The 15,220-nt window shown below is 38.6% G+C and overlaps 2 non-coding genes across 2 annotated transcripts; one reads left to right on the top strand and one right to left on the bottom strand.

Moving 5' to 3' along the window:
- Positions 1-7,116: 7,116 nt before the first annotated feature.
- trnay-gua (transfer RNA tyrosine (anticodon GUA)) lies at positions 7,117-7,204 on the bottom strand. The gene is given in 2 exon segments: positions 7,117-7,152; positions 7,168-7,204. It is a non-coding gene; the product is annotated as a tRNA-Tyr (tRNA).
- A 3,077-nt stretch (positions 7,205-10,281) lies between these two features.
- trnat-cgu (transfer RNA threonine (anticodon CGU)) lies at positions 10,282-10,353 on the top strand. Its single transcript has one exon. It is a non-coding gene; the product is annotated as a tRNA-Thr (tRNA).
- The last annotated feature ends 4,867 nt before the right edge of the window (positions 10,354-15,220 follow it).

Raw genomic sequence — 15,220 nt, 5'->3', positions numbered from 1 at the left:
GTTAGTTAAAGACTTCGATGCTTAAAATATTTAGGGAGAAATGGAATACTGGTGTGTATTTTTTTCTTTAAAGTACCAAGACCAGCTATATACTGTATGTTTATGTTCCAAAATTAATATCGTTTATGACCTTCAGATGCGTTATGCTCCTCTTCTTTTTATGCTCAGCTACTAAAATTTCCCTTTAGTGGTAAAATTCCATATAAATATTCAAAACTAAGCGGATTGAAATGTGCACAGTAAAGACATTAAATGATTAAATCTTTTCACTACCAACCAATGCACTACGAGTGCCCCTGTCGGTCATTTTGGCCAGCCAATCACTGTTATTCCTTTCAGATTACCTATGTGGTGTACAAATAAAACCCAACCGCATGGTGTAATTTCCAGGTTCGGCACCAGCAGCACCTGCAAACACATCAGCTGACCTCAACATGACTTGAACTCACAACTTTCTGATCTGGAGTCAGACATGCTACCATTGCACCACGAGGTCACACGTTAATTCCCCCAAAGAGAAAAATCAGCGTCCCTGAAAAATATTTTTTTCATTCTCTCCCGTGAGGAGCGCCGCTCTTCCAATGGGGGTCTCTTCTTCCCAGACCACAGATTATTCTTTCCGCCCGTCTCTCTCACAGAGAGCAGACACACTGTCTCCACTGATGTGTTTACTACATCTATAGATCTGACCCCCTACAGCCCCTTTATACAGCCCCGATATTCGATATTCCCCGATAAAGAACAAAAAATATTCCTGGATAGGATATTTACCACCAGCCTCGTGAACATCTCATCTTGACCTCTTCCAGGAGGAGCACAATTAACACAGAATCCTCTCTCCATTTAGCAAATAACACAAAACACTGTTTACCTGTCAAGACAGAAAACCAGGCTGCTCCAGGTGAGGCTTAAACTCACAACCTCGGCATGACTCCACTGATCATGTCATTTTACATGGCCTGAACCAGGAAAGAGTTTGGAAGTCAAGAAGTTATGGTGTTGTTTTAATTCTTGCCTACTCATTTAATTTTTCGGTCAAATCTTTTATTTGGGAGTACTTTCAATTGATGTTAATCCTTGTCCCGATGCACGATTCTGGGCCATGGTGCGTCTTGAATAATGTTCTTATAGGCTTCAGTTTGGAAAAGTGCGCTCTTCAGAAGCTACCGAAACCGGTAATTGTTTCGTAACACTTAATGCAAAAGCAGCGTTCGGGTTTGAAAAAGAATATTACTTGCTATGAATACAAACACTGTTACAGGAGGCGTGATAGGGCTATTTTAACTTAGATCATCAATTCATCTTACATTTCTTCTCCATCAATATCAACAGCGTAATCGCTACTGAGCGCTAAAGGCAGGTCCTGGCAATACCGTCTTCTTTAGAAAACATTTTTAAAACTATTTCCACTACCATCTGTAAAGTAAAAGATACTGATTGCACACAACTAATAAAATATTTTTTCAAGGGACGTTGTAGCTAGATGCAAATTACAATCAAAAATGCATCAGCTTTAAAATTTTCTTTTGGATCCAGAGGACGATCAGCATGAGCCATCAAGGAGCCTGTAGCCACAAGAAGGTTAAAAGCACACAAGTGATCTGTCTTTGGTCAAAGGAATTGCTGGAGTAGTAGGACGCAGAGCAATATCTAGCAGCTGTAGACGATGTTCGGAGAAGAGATAATTCTGTTTTCAGCACAGGGAGTGAGAATGAGCTCAGTCCGGCCTCCAGGAGAATCCATTCTGGTTCGGTTACTGTCAGACTGTGCGTCTGAGGCTCTTTGGATCACAACGTGAAAAAAAACAAACAAAAACAATTGCTCACATCGTGTGATTTCCACTAGAGGAAGAGAAGATATCACCTTTAAAAGAATTAGAACTTAATATTTGGATCCGAGAGCACTTGGTGGTGGTGGAGGGGAGACCCCATTACCTGTAATGCGCTTTGAGTGGAGTGTCCAGAAAAGCGCTATATAAGTGTAAGCAATTATTATTATTATTATTATAAATTATTAAAATATCAGATTCTGTTTCTGTAACATTTCGTGCACAGTACGCCATATTTAACAAGAGAACAACAGTCTCAACGAGGCCTTTACACACAGTCTGGGGTATTTTCCCCCTTTATATTTTTGCCACTTTATATCGAACCTATTATACTCCCAAAAGTGCACAGTAGATTTTACTTTAAAAAATGCACAATCCACCGCTGGTATAAACAGATGTGTGCCATGTTTGCCTTTGTCAGCATTTGTTTCAAAAATAAGTTCACGATACGTTAAAAACACAAGAAGCACAAACCTAATAACACAACGATACAAAATCAAAACCAAATCATAAAGCCAATTAAGTACCTATCCTTTGAAAACAGAGAACACCTTTATATCTACAAAAAAACCGTGACATTTGTATCTACATTTGAATTACAAAGCAGACCAAGTAGTCGCTGAATTCAAAGTTCAGATCTTGGCCAAAACAAGAAAATCAGACGTGAGCTGAATTCGTAACAAAAGCCTCTGCTTCGCCGTTTACTGAGCTTTTGATCAACGTCTGAGTGAAAAAGCCACTCTCTGGCACATACTGCCCAATGTAGCCTAATGTTTCGGGTGATCTAAATCCCAGTTCGACATCAAGTTTCCAACTCGTTTCCTTAGTCTTGTTTACCCACGAACCAGGATTCTACTGTATGAACTTCCGGGAATATTACAAAATGTTTGATGGGGCATCAATCATTCCAGGCGGAAATTGACTCTTTTTTTTTTCTCGAGGGATCATATTAAACATTTCATTCATATCGAGAGGAGGATCACCATGAGACACAAAACAAACAGTTTAATTCTGTCTTTTTTAGAAAGTAGCGTTTGTGATACATTAATAATATTTTCATGGAAATATAGAAGTTGTAAATTTTTAAATTTATATTTGAATCGAAATGTGGTTTTGAGTCAAATATTAGCGTGTTCATTTAATTAGTTTGTGTTTGTCATTACTATATATATATATTGCCATGTTACTAGAATTTGTAACTAAAGTTTACTAGTTGTGTTTTTTTATGATGATTAGCCATTTGTTGATTACAATTTAAAAGGTATGGGTTTAATAGTCGTATATTCTACATCTTTTTCCCACTGGGATGTGCCGGTTTTAATTGAACAAAGCTAGATACACATTTTCTAATGCAGCCTTCATTACAAGACAGTTTATTTCTCGAAAGCGTGATATGTAAAAAAGAGAAAAACGAAAATATATGGATGACTATTTCAAAGATGAAGATATTACTTTTGAGAAATTGTCATTTTATGTATCAAGACGGTTTTCAACCACTGGTTTTAGACCTTCGCTATGCTTCCTGAATCATTTTCAGTGTTATAAACTGGGTGTGGAGGTAGCGATCACTTTGTAGAACAGTTGACAGGCTGGAGCTGTTCAGACTACTCTTGTTATTTCTCAAATGCTTCCATCTTTTTTCTTTCACGCTAGGACGCGAGTGTGTACATGTGTTTGGTTTTCATTTCACTGATTCTCATTGAAGATTTGGGAATTAACGACGAAAGAATCAGTTGCCTTGGAAAGCAGAAGCTTTGGTTCACAACGATCTTGAAGACACGCCCATGTAGTGCAGCGTGTGATATTTGTACTATAAAAGACCAAGTGCTCAAAGTGACGTCTGCGTTTACCGTTTAGACTTTTCATCTCGGGCGCACTTTTAGAAAGCAAAGATAGAGCAGTTGTGTTGAATCACGCTATGACAGCTGTCAGCAGAGTGGTGCAGCGGAAGCGTGCTGGGCTCATAACCCAGAGGTCGATGGATCGAAACCATCCTCTGCTATGCACACCGTCAGTTTAATGAAGTGAATTAAAACTGATTTTTTTCTCTCGTGTGTGTGCAAACTTCACACTTACTGTATTCGTTAATCTTTACCAATAGCAGATGCCCAAATGTATCTTTGGTTGTTCTGAGATCCTTGATAGTTTCCTCAAATCCTTCAAATGAACATCCATATCAAAGCACAGTGTACGAAGTTAATTTATTATATTTTTTACTATATTTATTATACACGTGTAAATTAATTACTTTTTCGCAGTAATTAATGTATTATATTTATTACTATATTTATTATACACGTGTAAATTAATTACTGCGAAAATAATTTACTCCGTACACTGTGCAGAGTGCCGTATACTCCTCGTTGCGGCACACACGATACATACAGTAAAAAGCCTCAGGCACTGTGTTAGATGTGTTTTCGACGTTATATATGCGTTTATTCATGTCGTCGATTTTACGGTTGCAATTCGATGTTGATTATACGTCGAGGCGACGTATATATACGTATAGCCGTATTTTCGCCGTAAATATACGTATATTCGACGAATCAATGCCCACAGCTTGGCATACAAGGGTTTTGCTGAGGGGGTTTTGCCACCTGCCTGAAAAAAAACAGTAAAACGTTTGAGTGCCTATAGAGTTTCTATTTTTATTTTCTTGACAAAAGTTGATACCATTTCCTGGACACCCCGTCCCCCATCAGTGCGCGGTGCCCGGGGAAAAAGCTGTAGGGGGGCGTCTGAAATTCTGAGGGTGGGGGTGATATTTCAGTTGAAACGGAGCTGTATGGTGCAGCTACCCAAATGAAATCTCGCAGCAAAATACAAATCTCACGGTTTGTATTGCCTGGAGTGAAAAAGTACCATAAGCGTTCATTTTTGCAGCTACATAGATGTTCTGAATCGTTAAGAAAAAAAATGTTGTAAAACCAACAGAAAGCACAGACTGCTATAACTAGTCCTAATTATATAACGATTTTAAGTATAATGATAAACTACTGCAAGGAATCGGTCCACCTGAGCAAACAGGATCGTAATGTTGACACTCAATAACGACACTGATATGTGCAGTTCCTGGATGGATAGCCCTCCTGCCCATCAAACAGACTGAGTGACTGTTCGTGTCATTTAGTGTTGTCTGACCATTGACAAAGTACAACTATTTTTTTAGGGCGCAAATTAAGTTAGGTAAATCTTTTTGCCCAAAACTGAAGGGGCGACATTCCTCCCTCCCCCCGTGATGCCAGGCCTGTCCCCATCCTTTTCCATAATGTCATTATATATAATACCATACAACAGTACGATCCTTACTAACTGCATGCATTAAAATTACACATCAGCTCATAGCAGGGGGCACATAGCCGCGATGTATTATCAATGTTAAATTTCAACCATAATATCAACAACATTAATAAACGCATACGTTGAGAAAATATCGAACCCAGCATATTTTCCGGTTATATACCACAATGCATTGCTAGTATTCGTTGGTCACCATTTTGGACACGTTTTTCAAACGTAGAAGTATATCCGCAAATATCTCAGCAATCCTCTTTTGACGAGTAAGTATGAACAATAATAATACTATCTGAATACATACAGATCTTTCTTAATATTATTTTGATTAAAATAGTACGTGAATAAGCAAAAAATGGCACATAAAAATAGTGTGAATGGGGAAGATGACACAAAATCGTTTTGCCATTTCTCTATTCTTATTCTATGTTGTACTTTCAAACTTTGGGTACTCTTTAATTAGGACAGACTTTATTGCTCAACTGCTATGATGCAAGCCAAATTTTATACATTTATTTCAGCTTTGAGCTTAGTAAACCGTTCATTTTTTAGATTATACTGAAGAAAGATGTGAAGACGGGGGTTTGAATTTAATCTTTTCTGTAGACTTAGACTTCTAAGTCACAAGCTGGGGTTTATGGCAGGAAAGGGGGTTAACTGATAAGGATTGCAGATGCAAGCTAGGAACCCCCCTGGGTGTAATGTTAAACTGACCATTTGCCCAGAACATCGTAAACTGGCCAAATACCATGAACCCCCCTCTTTACCATCAGACCGAGTGACGTCAGAAACGGAGAAGAAAACACTATATAACCCAAAAGTTTGTAACAGTACGGGGAACAATACTTCGGTTTTGTTGTTTCTTGCGGGAAACAAGACTTCGGCTTTATTGTTCCTTGCATGCAATAAACTCATCTGTTTTACTTCATCTCGGGATCAAGAACCTTATTTCTTCTGTTACAACAATACTAAAGAAGATATTAATCATCATTTATTTGGGAAGTAATATTATATCATTTTCTCCTAGCTGCGGTGCTGAAGTCCCACCCTACATCAACAGAAAAAGAAATAAAGGAGCACGCAATGCGTTACTTGAAGAATGCATATGCAAGGCACGGGGCCAGGAGATCTGGACACTGAAAATGATAGGTTTTTGGTTCTAACTGTTAGGACAATTAGACAGGGTTTGCAAATAGTGGACAAAAATCGTCTTAACTTCCATTGTAATATTTTTTTTTTCTTGGAAATATAGAAGTTGTACATTTTAAAATGTATATTTGAATCAAAATGTGGTTTTGAGTTAGTGTGTTAATGTAATTAGTTTGTTTGTCATTACTTTACTGTATATTGCCATGTTACCAGAATTTGTAGCTGAAGTTTAAGACTAGTTGTGTTTTTTATGATTATTGCCCATATGTGGATTGTTGATTGATTGTATACAATGTATAATTTGAAATACATATGTTTCAGGTGTGAATGTGTATTTTCAGAATACATTTCTAAACCTACTCATTGGCTTGGTTTACTTGTTTCTACACCTATAAAACCTATCTTTGATGTATAATAGACCTCTAATGTTATCCGTATAATAGACCTCTAACCATATACGTATAATAGACCTCTAACCATATACGTATAATAGTCCTCTAAAGTTATCCGTATAATAGACCTCTAAAGTTATCCGGAACTCCAACCATATATGTATAATAGTCCTCTAAATTTATCCGTATAATAGAACTCCAACCATTTATGTATAATGAACGTCTAAACATAGACGTATAATTGACGTATAACTTTAGACGTATATTAGAATTTCATTCTAGACGAATTGCAGACCACATTTAGACGTCTAAGGTATGCATTTAACAGACGTATATTATACGTCTTTTGCCCACTGGGTCTGCTTCGTGGTTTATTAAGCTTTTGATCAACGTCTGAGTGAAAAAGATTTGCTATTTTATCTCTTTGATTAAAGTTCACAAAAAGCACATTCCTTCGAGCCGGAATCGAACCAGCAACCTAAGGATGCCTTACTATTTCCCCTACAGTCCTCCGCTATACCAACTGAGCTATCAAAGGGGTGTAGGGAGCATTGTTTCCCTTGAATTTAAGCCACGAAGCAGGTTTCTACAGTATGAACTTCCGGGGAAATTTCAAAATGTTTGATGGGGCATCAATCGTTCAAGGTGGATATCGACACTTTTTTTTTCTCGAGGGATCATATTAAACATTTCATCAGTATCGAGAGGAGGATCACCATGAGACACAGAACAGTTTAATTCTGTCTTTATTAGAAAGTAGTGTTTGTGCAACATTAAAAATATTTTCGTGGAAATATAGAAGTTGTGATTTTTAAAACTTATATTTGAATCGAAATGTGGTTTTGAGTTAAATATTAGCGTGTTAATGTAATTAGTTTGTGTTTGTCATTACTATATATATATATTCCCATGTTACTATAATTTGTAGCTGAAGTTTACTAGTTGCGTTTTTTATGATATATTGTAATAAACAATATTGTAATAAACATTATCATGTTTATTACAATATTGTATAAAATGCATAATTTGAACTACATATTTTTCAGGTGTGAATAATTGTATATTTTCAGAATAAATTTCTAAACCAAATCATTGGCTTGATTTACTTGTTTCTACACCTATAAGACCTATCTTTGATGTATAATAGACCTTTAACTATATAGGTATAATAGTCCTCTAAATGTATCCGTATAATAGAACTTCAACCATTTATGTATTTATGACTTATAACGATATACGTATATTAGAATTTAATTCTAGTCCCATTAAGGGACATTTTGAGCCAGTGCAGTCAGGCCAGTTCCACTTCAACTGCGCCCAACAACGGAGGTCGTTTTGAAAACAACGAGAGTAAAGGGACACTGCATGTCTGCAGAACATCACGTCCGAGTTTCAGGACAGTAACATCAGAGATTGGAAGCTAGGGAGTTTCAGGTCTGTTTTTTAGTATAGGTTCATGAAAGTCTAAATACCTTTGCAAGAAGTATTTCAGAATCCCAGTCAAATCCAGTACAATTGCTGCACAGATCTGCATTCTACAATAAGAAAACTGTCCGTTTAATCAAACACGCCTCATAAAGCATTTTTAAAACAGGAATGCATCTTTCTATAAAAATAAAATGACTTGAAGGGTGCTATAAGCTAAGGTGTGAAAGCCTGCTCTACAGAAGAAGTACAGTGCCTTGCGAAAGTATTCGGCCCCCTTGAACTTTTCAACCTTTTGCCACATTTCAGGCTTCAAACATAAAGATATACATTTTTTATTTTATGTGAAGAATCACCAACAAGTGGGACACAATTGTGAAGTGGAACGAAATCTATTGGATTTTTGAAACTTTTTTAACTAATAAAAAAATGAAAAGTGGGGCGTGCAAAATTATTCGGCCCCCTTGCGTTAATACTTTGTAGAGCCACCTTTTGCTGCGATTACAGCTGCAAGTCGCTTGGGGTATGTCTCTATCAGTTTTGCACATCGAGAGACTGAAATTCTTGCCCATTCTTCCTTGCAAAACAGCTCGAGCTCAGTGAGGTTGGATGGAGAGCGTTTGTGAACAGCAGTTTTCAGCTCTTTCCACAGATTCTCGATTGGATTCAGGTCTGGACTTTGACTTGGCCATTCAAACACCTGGATACGTTTATTTGTGAACCATTCCTTTGTAGATTTTGCTGTATGTTTGGGATCATTGTCTTGTTGGAAGATAAATCTCCGTCCCAGTTTCAGGTCTTTTGCAGACTCCAACAGGTTTTCATCCAGAATGGTCCTGTATTTGGCTGCATCCATCTTCCCCTCAATTTTAACCATCTTCCCTGTCCCTGCTGAAGAAAAGCAGGCCCAAACCATGATGCTGCCACCACCATGTTTGACAGTGGGGATGGTGTGTTGAGGGTGATGAGCTGTGTTGCTTTTACGCCAAACATATCGTTTTGCATTGTGGGCAAAAAGTTCGATTTTGGTTTCATCTGACCAGAGCACCTTCTTCCACATGTTTGGGGTGTCTCCCAGGTGGCTTGTGGCAAACTTTAGACGAGACTTTTTATGGATATCTTTGAGAAATGGCTTTCTTCTTGCTACTCTTCCATAAAGGCCAGATTTGTGCAGTGTAAGACTGATTGTTGTCCTATGGACAGACTCTCCCACCTCAGCTGTAGTTCTCTGCAGTTCATCCAGAGTGATCATGGGCCTCTTGGCTGCATCTCTGATCAGTCTTCTCCTTGTCTGAGCTGAAAGTTTAGAGGGACGGCCAGGTCTTGGTAGATTTGCAGTGGTCTGATACTCCTTCCATTTCAAGATGATCGCTTGCACAGTGCTCCTTGGGATGTTTGAAGCTTGGGAAATCTTTTTGTATCCAAATCCGGCTTTAAACTTCTCCACAACAGTATTACGGACCTGCCTGGTGTGTTCCTTGGTCTTCATGATGCTCTCTGCGCTTTCAACAGAACCTTGAGACTATCACAGAGCAGGTGCATTTATACAGAGACTTGATTACACACAGGTGGATTCTATTTATCACCATCAGTCATTTAGGACAACATTGGATCATTCAGAGATCCTCGCTGAACTTCTGGAGTGAGTTTGCTGCACTGAAAGTAAAGGGGCCGAATAATTTTGCACGCCCCACTTTTCATTTTTTTATTAGTTAAAAAAGTTTCAAAAATCCAATAGATTTCGTTCCACTTCACAATTGTGTCCCACTTGTTGGTGATTCTTCACATAAAATAAAAAATGTATATCTTTATGTTTGAAGCCTGAAATGTGGCAAAAGGTTGAAAAGTTCAAGGGGGCCGAATACTTTCGCAAGGCACTGTATATCCAGAGGTGCCAAAGAAGTCGAGGTTTCACCTCGTGAGAGAAAGCATCTCAGAAAACGAAGTTGCAGTCGCTTCCATGCGTCATAACACCACTAGATCAGACAACAAGAGCTGAAGAGCCGCTGTCGAGAGTAACGCGGCCGAGCGCTCTAAGGAGCTGGATTAAAGCTCCAGTCTCTTCGGGGGCATCTTTTGGGATTACACCACTGCTGCGTATCTCCTTGTTAAAAATCCCTATTTTTTGTTGTTGCTGCCTCCAGGCGATGTAAACAAGATTCAGAAAAAAATAATTTAACCACCCTTGAAGGTGTGGTGGCCAAGTGGTAAGGCGTTGGTCTCGTAAACCAAAGATTGTGGGTTCAAGCCCCACCTGTGCCTGTTTCATTTGTTACCACTTTCCTTTAGTTTCAAAGTCTTTAAAAAATTTGCAATGTAGGAGTTTCTATAGTAAGAAGAACATAACTGTCGCCAGTGATTATTGCTCTTGCATATCCTGCCCTGTTTTTTAGTCGACAAAGCCTGTCTCTCTTCACACTCATCTTCCGAATGATCGCCTCAGCATTGGGAAGGAACGTGCATTTGGTACAGCCCCCACTCCACAGTCTGATCACAAACAGATCGAGTGAGCTGTCAGTCTAGGTTGGAAGTAAGGTTCGAAAGCACTTAAAATCTGACTTAGGAACGAGAAGACCGTGTTTTTTTTTTAAACGAGTAAACGATAAAATTATATAAGTAGTGGGACAAAACATTGTCTGTCTGCAAGACTATGTCATGCTAAACGCCACAAATTGTCTTCTTCCAGTTGTGTCAATTGTCCTAAAGTTACGGAAAATCGGATGCAACCGGTGCATTCAGCATACATTTCTTCAGGATAGTCGATTGGTTTAAAATAACGATTTCATAGATTTGTGTCTTTTAAGCTTTGTGTTCAGCTCTCCAAATAGAGGCGCGGGTTCAAATCCCACTCCTGACAGTAAGCCGTTTTACCCCGTCTTACACTGTTCCAGTCTTGTTGTGCTCGCTGACAATCACAATAGGAGGAAAATGGAGAAACTGCTTCGCAAGAACATAACGGACAGAAAAAAGCTTCGTAAACACGTGAATGTGATTAGCAGCAGTAAGGTATGCATTCAAATGTTTAAGGCAGATTTATAAAAGCAGCAGAAGAAAGGTGCAGCACAAGGCAATTTGTGAGAATTCATGGGTTTTTATGTGGCTTGGACTTCTTTCAAGCCTATGAAGGTGACCCCCTTTTCATTTTCATTTTCAAACTTCAGAACCGAATAACAAAAAGGTTTCATGTAAGAACGTTGGATTGGTTTCATGATGTATTCGGTGAACCTGAATGAAATATTTTAGTGCGTGCTCAAATGCGAAGAATTAAAAAAAAACCTGGAAAATCAACTCTTGCAGTAAATGTCATAAATTTAAAGCGTGTAGTCTGCATGAACAGAGCAACGCAGCAGTCTGTAAAAACGAAGCCATAAGTCCTCTTTTATCTCGGGCAGTGCATTCCAATAAGATGGCTCTGCAGAAGACATGAGAAATGCCGAACTCATTGTTGCCATTATTGCTACTCTTGCTACTGTAGTTTTAAGCTCTAATCAGCGGGCATGTACAGTTGTACAGGAGGTAGACTATTTTGCGCCATCAAAATTCCATTATGTGAATTTAAGGTTTTATTAATAACAGCATTAACTATACAATGCCCGCTCAAAAACCGCTACCCATTAGCTTAAGAAGCAGCCGTGTTTTAACAAAGTGTGGTATTCGAACAGTAAATGCTGAAGTATTTAATACTTGTGAGCAGATCTTCCTCGAGTCAGACACACTCTTGCTCGCCCGATGCTTTCAGAGCAATATCTGAATCGAGGCTCAAAATGGAAAGAAAGCTGAATCAGGCAATGGTCATAAGGCACTCGGGGTCACTGTACCCTATAACGTCCTGCTTGCACTGTCCTACTAAAAGCTTAGAGGGATCAGAAAGGACACAAACAACCCTTGAATCCACAATCTTGAACTTAAGGGTCGCCAGCTCTACTGGCTGCGCCTCTTTTGCTGCTCTATTACAACAGTAATATAACTAGCGTTGATTCAACATAGTATAGTAGGCTGAGACTTTGAATGCAATGGGATGGTGGCCAAGAGCTAAGTTGTCGGTCTTCTAAACTTACTGTGCCTTCCTTATTCACCGCCATGTTATTTTATCTAGATTGTCAAGTAACTTGCAAAACGTCTCTACTTGTTACTCTGTCTCAAAATTGTAGAGAAAAGTTATCTGTTATAGCCTTAACAGAATGCAGAAACCAAATATATGGGATTTGTTAAGAACTTTATTGTCTTTTCACAAATTACTACAGAATAATACAAAGAAGACATTTTATAGTCTTATATTGAAACCATGAAACCTATGCACACATTCACAAGAGATTACAATAGAAAAACGCATTTGTTCCGGAAAATTAGATCACGTATGATGTTAAATAATTTCTTAAAATTACACTAAATTGCAATCTTGAAACCAAAATTAGAAATATTGAAAACAACCTTTGTTCCCCAGGAAGAAAAGCTGTATATTTGATTGTTAATATACTAATAACAAAATTATTGCACCATGTTCGAAAAATGTATATCAAGACTAGTAAGAAGACAAGATTTTACAGAAATATTAAAAAACGATGCAAGCATAAAAAGTAGATAAATTAAAATCAATTCAGTTTTTTTTTTTGTGTCACGATTATAGTCCCCCCTCCTTAAGGGTGCTCCAGCCCTTTCACTTTAGACTTAATTCTGTGCACCTGATCCCTTTTCCCAGCCCACCTTAAAAGCCAGGCGCCGACGCTCATCCTGGCTCTGCATCTGGTTTCCGCACCGTGCGAGTCCGGGACCTGGAAGCGCCTGGTCCCGTTAAGGTTTTAATCTCTGTTCCCGTTCCTTGTCCGCCGGTTCCGACCCGGTTCGTGTTTTTAATTCCTGTTTGGATGGATCACCTGGCTATGGACTTATTCTTGTGTTTTGGATTCCCTGTATGGATTACTTTTGGATTGTTTGCCTCGGCCACACCTTCCCCGTGCACCAGCGCACTTTGGACACGCCCCCCTGTTTTCAGCCACGTATTCCTGCATGACCTTTTCCTAGTGTTTCCCACTTCTTCGGATTGTGTCGTCCGCATAGGGTCCGGAAAGAACTGTTCGTTACATTTTGTTTTTGAGAAATGGGCGTGCACACATCGGAAGACAATAACGTTTATCTTCGTCAGAGTGTGTGTATAACAGTTTAACACAAAAGGTTTTTAATTGTGATTTTGTTTAAATTCAATAAATCATCTATCAAGAAATAAAGAAATTGTTTTATTTCGTAAACTATAAACCATGAAGAGATTTACAGGTCATGTCCTTCGCTTTGTAGGTAAACAATCAGTCTTTTAACTTAAGTGTTCAGCATTCAAGTGGATGGTTGTGTTTCTTGAATCTCTTGTGATCTTCAAAAGTCATTGTTTTGTCCTTCATGTTTTTGAATTGTACCATGGATATTTTACACGTTCTCTTTATCATTTTTCTTCCCATATGGAACACGTTCAAGGTGTTCTTGTCGCTGTGCTGCATGTAGATAATCTACACAAGAGCACATGTAACAGTACAGGACACGCAGTGAGGAGCTCACGCAGTTTTCAGCTCAGTGCGGAGTTCAGAGGGAGGACTCGCTTGCTGAACGAGCTCTCAAGAAATCCCGGCTGAGATTAAACAGGTGCTTCTTTAACAGCCAAGACAAATCGGAAGACCTTCTTGTGGATAATGGCTCTCACTGTGGTTCGCTGGAGTCCCAAAGCTTTAGAAATGGCTTTATAACCTTTTCCAGACTGATAAATCTCAATTACTCTGTTGCTCATTTGTTCCTGAATTTCTTTGGATCGCAGCATGATGTCTAGCTTTTGAGGATCTTTTGGTCTACTTCACTTTGTCAGGCAGGTCCTATTTAAGTGATTTCTTGATTGAGAACAGGTGTGGCAGTAATCATGCCTGGGTCTGGCTAGAGAAATTGAACTCAGCTTTCCAAAGATGTGATAAACCACAGTTGATTTATGTTTTAACAGGGGGCGGGGGCAATCACTTTTTCACACAGGGCCATGTAGGTTTGGATTTTTTTTTCCCTTAATAATAAAAACCTTCATTTAATAACTGCATTTTGTGTTTTCTTGTGTTATCTTTGTCTAATATTTCAATTTGTTTGATCTGAAACATTTCAGTGTGACAAACATGCAAAAAAATAAGAAATCAGGAAGGGGGCAAACACTTTTTCATACCACTGTATAGACAGTGGAAGACTCCCTTTTTTGAAGCATTTGATGGATGACGATGAATTTTTCTTGGGTATGTACATTCGTCTTATTGAAAGTGAAATTACAGCGTTGCTAGCGAGAGCGTGTCTCATGCATCCATATCGTTTCCATTACATGCAGCAGATATACACCTGACGCAGGCGACAGGCTTAACAGGGAATAAATCTGTGGTGTTGAGTCGTCAGAACTCTCCGGCATCAGTGGGTAAGAATTACAACCGTGTACATCTGTATTGTGGACAGTGTCAGAGTCTGGGTATAAGCCAATGGCTGTAGCGAACATAAATGGCGTTACAAGGGTCAGCTACAGAGAACTTAACACCATTGCTCAAGAGAGCATGTACCTATTAATTTCCATTAGATGCTTCTGTTACACAACTGCTGCAGGCAGCAGGCTCGACGGGGAATTAACGTGCGGAAGAGAAGCAGAGCATTTCTAAATAATCTTTGACAAATGGTGTGTATTACTTAAGAGATGTCTGTGATGCATTATAAAACACACTTTTATCAATCACATTTAAAGGGGAATTTAACTAATTTAAAAAATGTCCTGCTTACGTAAAGACACTGCTCCGGCTTCAAATAATGCTAGTGGAGCCCAAAACATAAGGCACAGCACAACCATGAAAAAAGGTTAGTATTATTTAGGCGGTGGCAAGTTGTATTTTAAAACACCTCTTTCATCAGTTACAATTAAAAGGTTACCCCAAAACAAACATGAACTTGGTTCCATATCACTTAAACAGTTACTTCTTTTGGAGGAATGTTAACATAATTAAAAGTTCCTAGTTAACTCAGTTTTCTGTTTTTAATATATTCAGCATTGCTGACTAATCCTTAATACCTATTTCTTAATCACACAGATGTGGCATTTTTGAGAGTGGAAAAAGATGTGGGAGAAATGGGG

Source organism: Lepisosteus oculatus, chromosome 14 (genome assembly GCF_040954835.1).
Source record: "Lepisosteus oculatus isolate fLepOcu1 chromosome 14, fLepOcu1.hap2, whole genome shotgun sequence".
NCBI lineage: Eukaryota > Metazoa > Chordata > Actinopteri > Semionotiformes > Lepisosteidae > Lepisosteus > Lepisosteus oculatus.
Note: the sequence above shows the minus strand (reverse complement) of the source record. Positions and strands in the feature narration are given on the sequence as shown.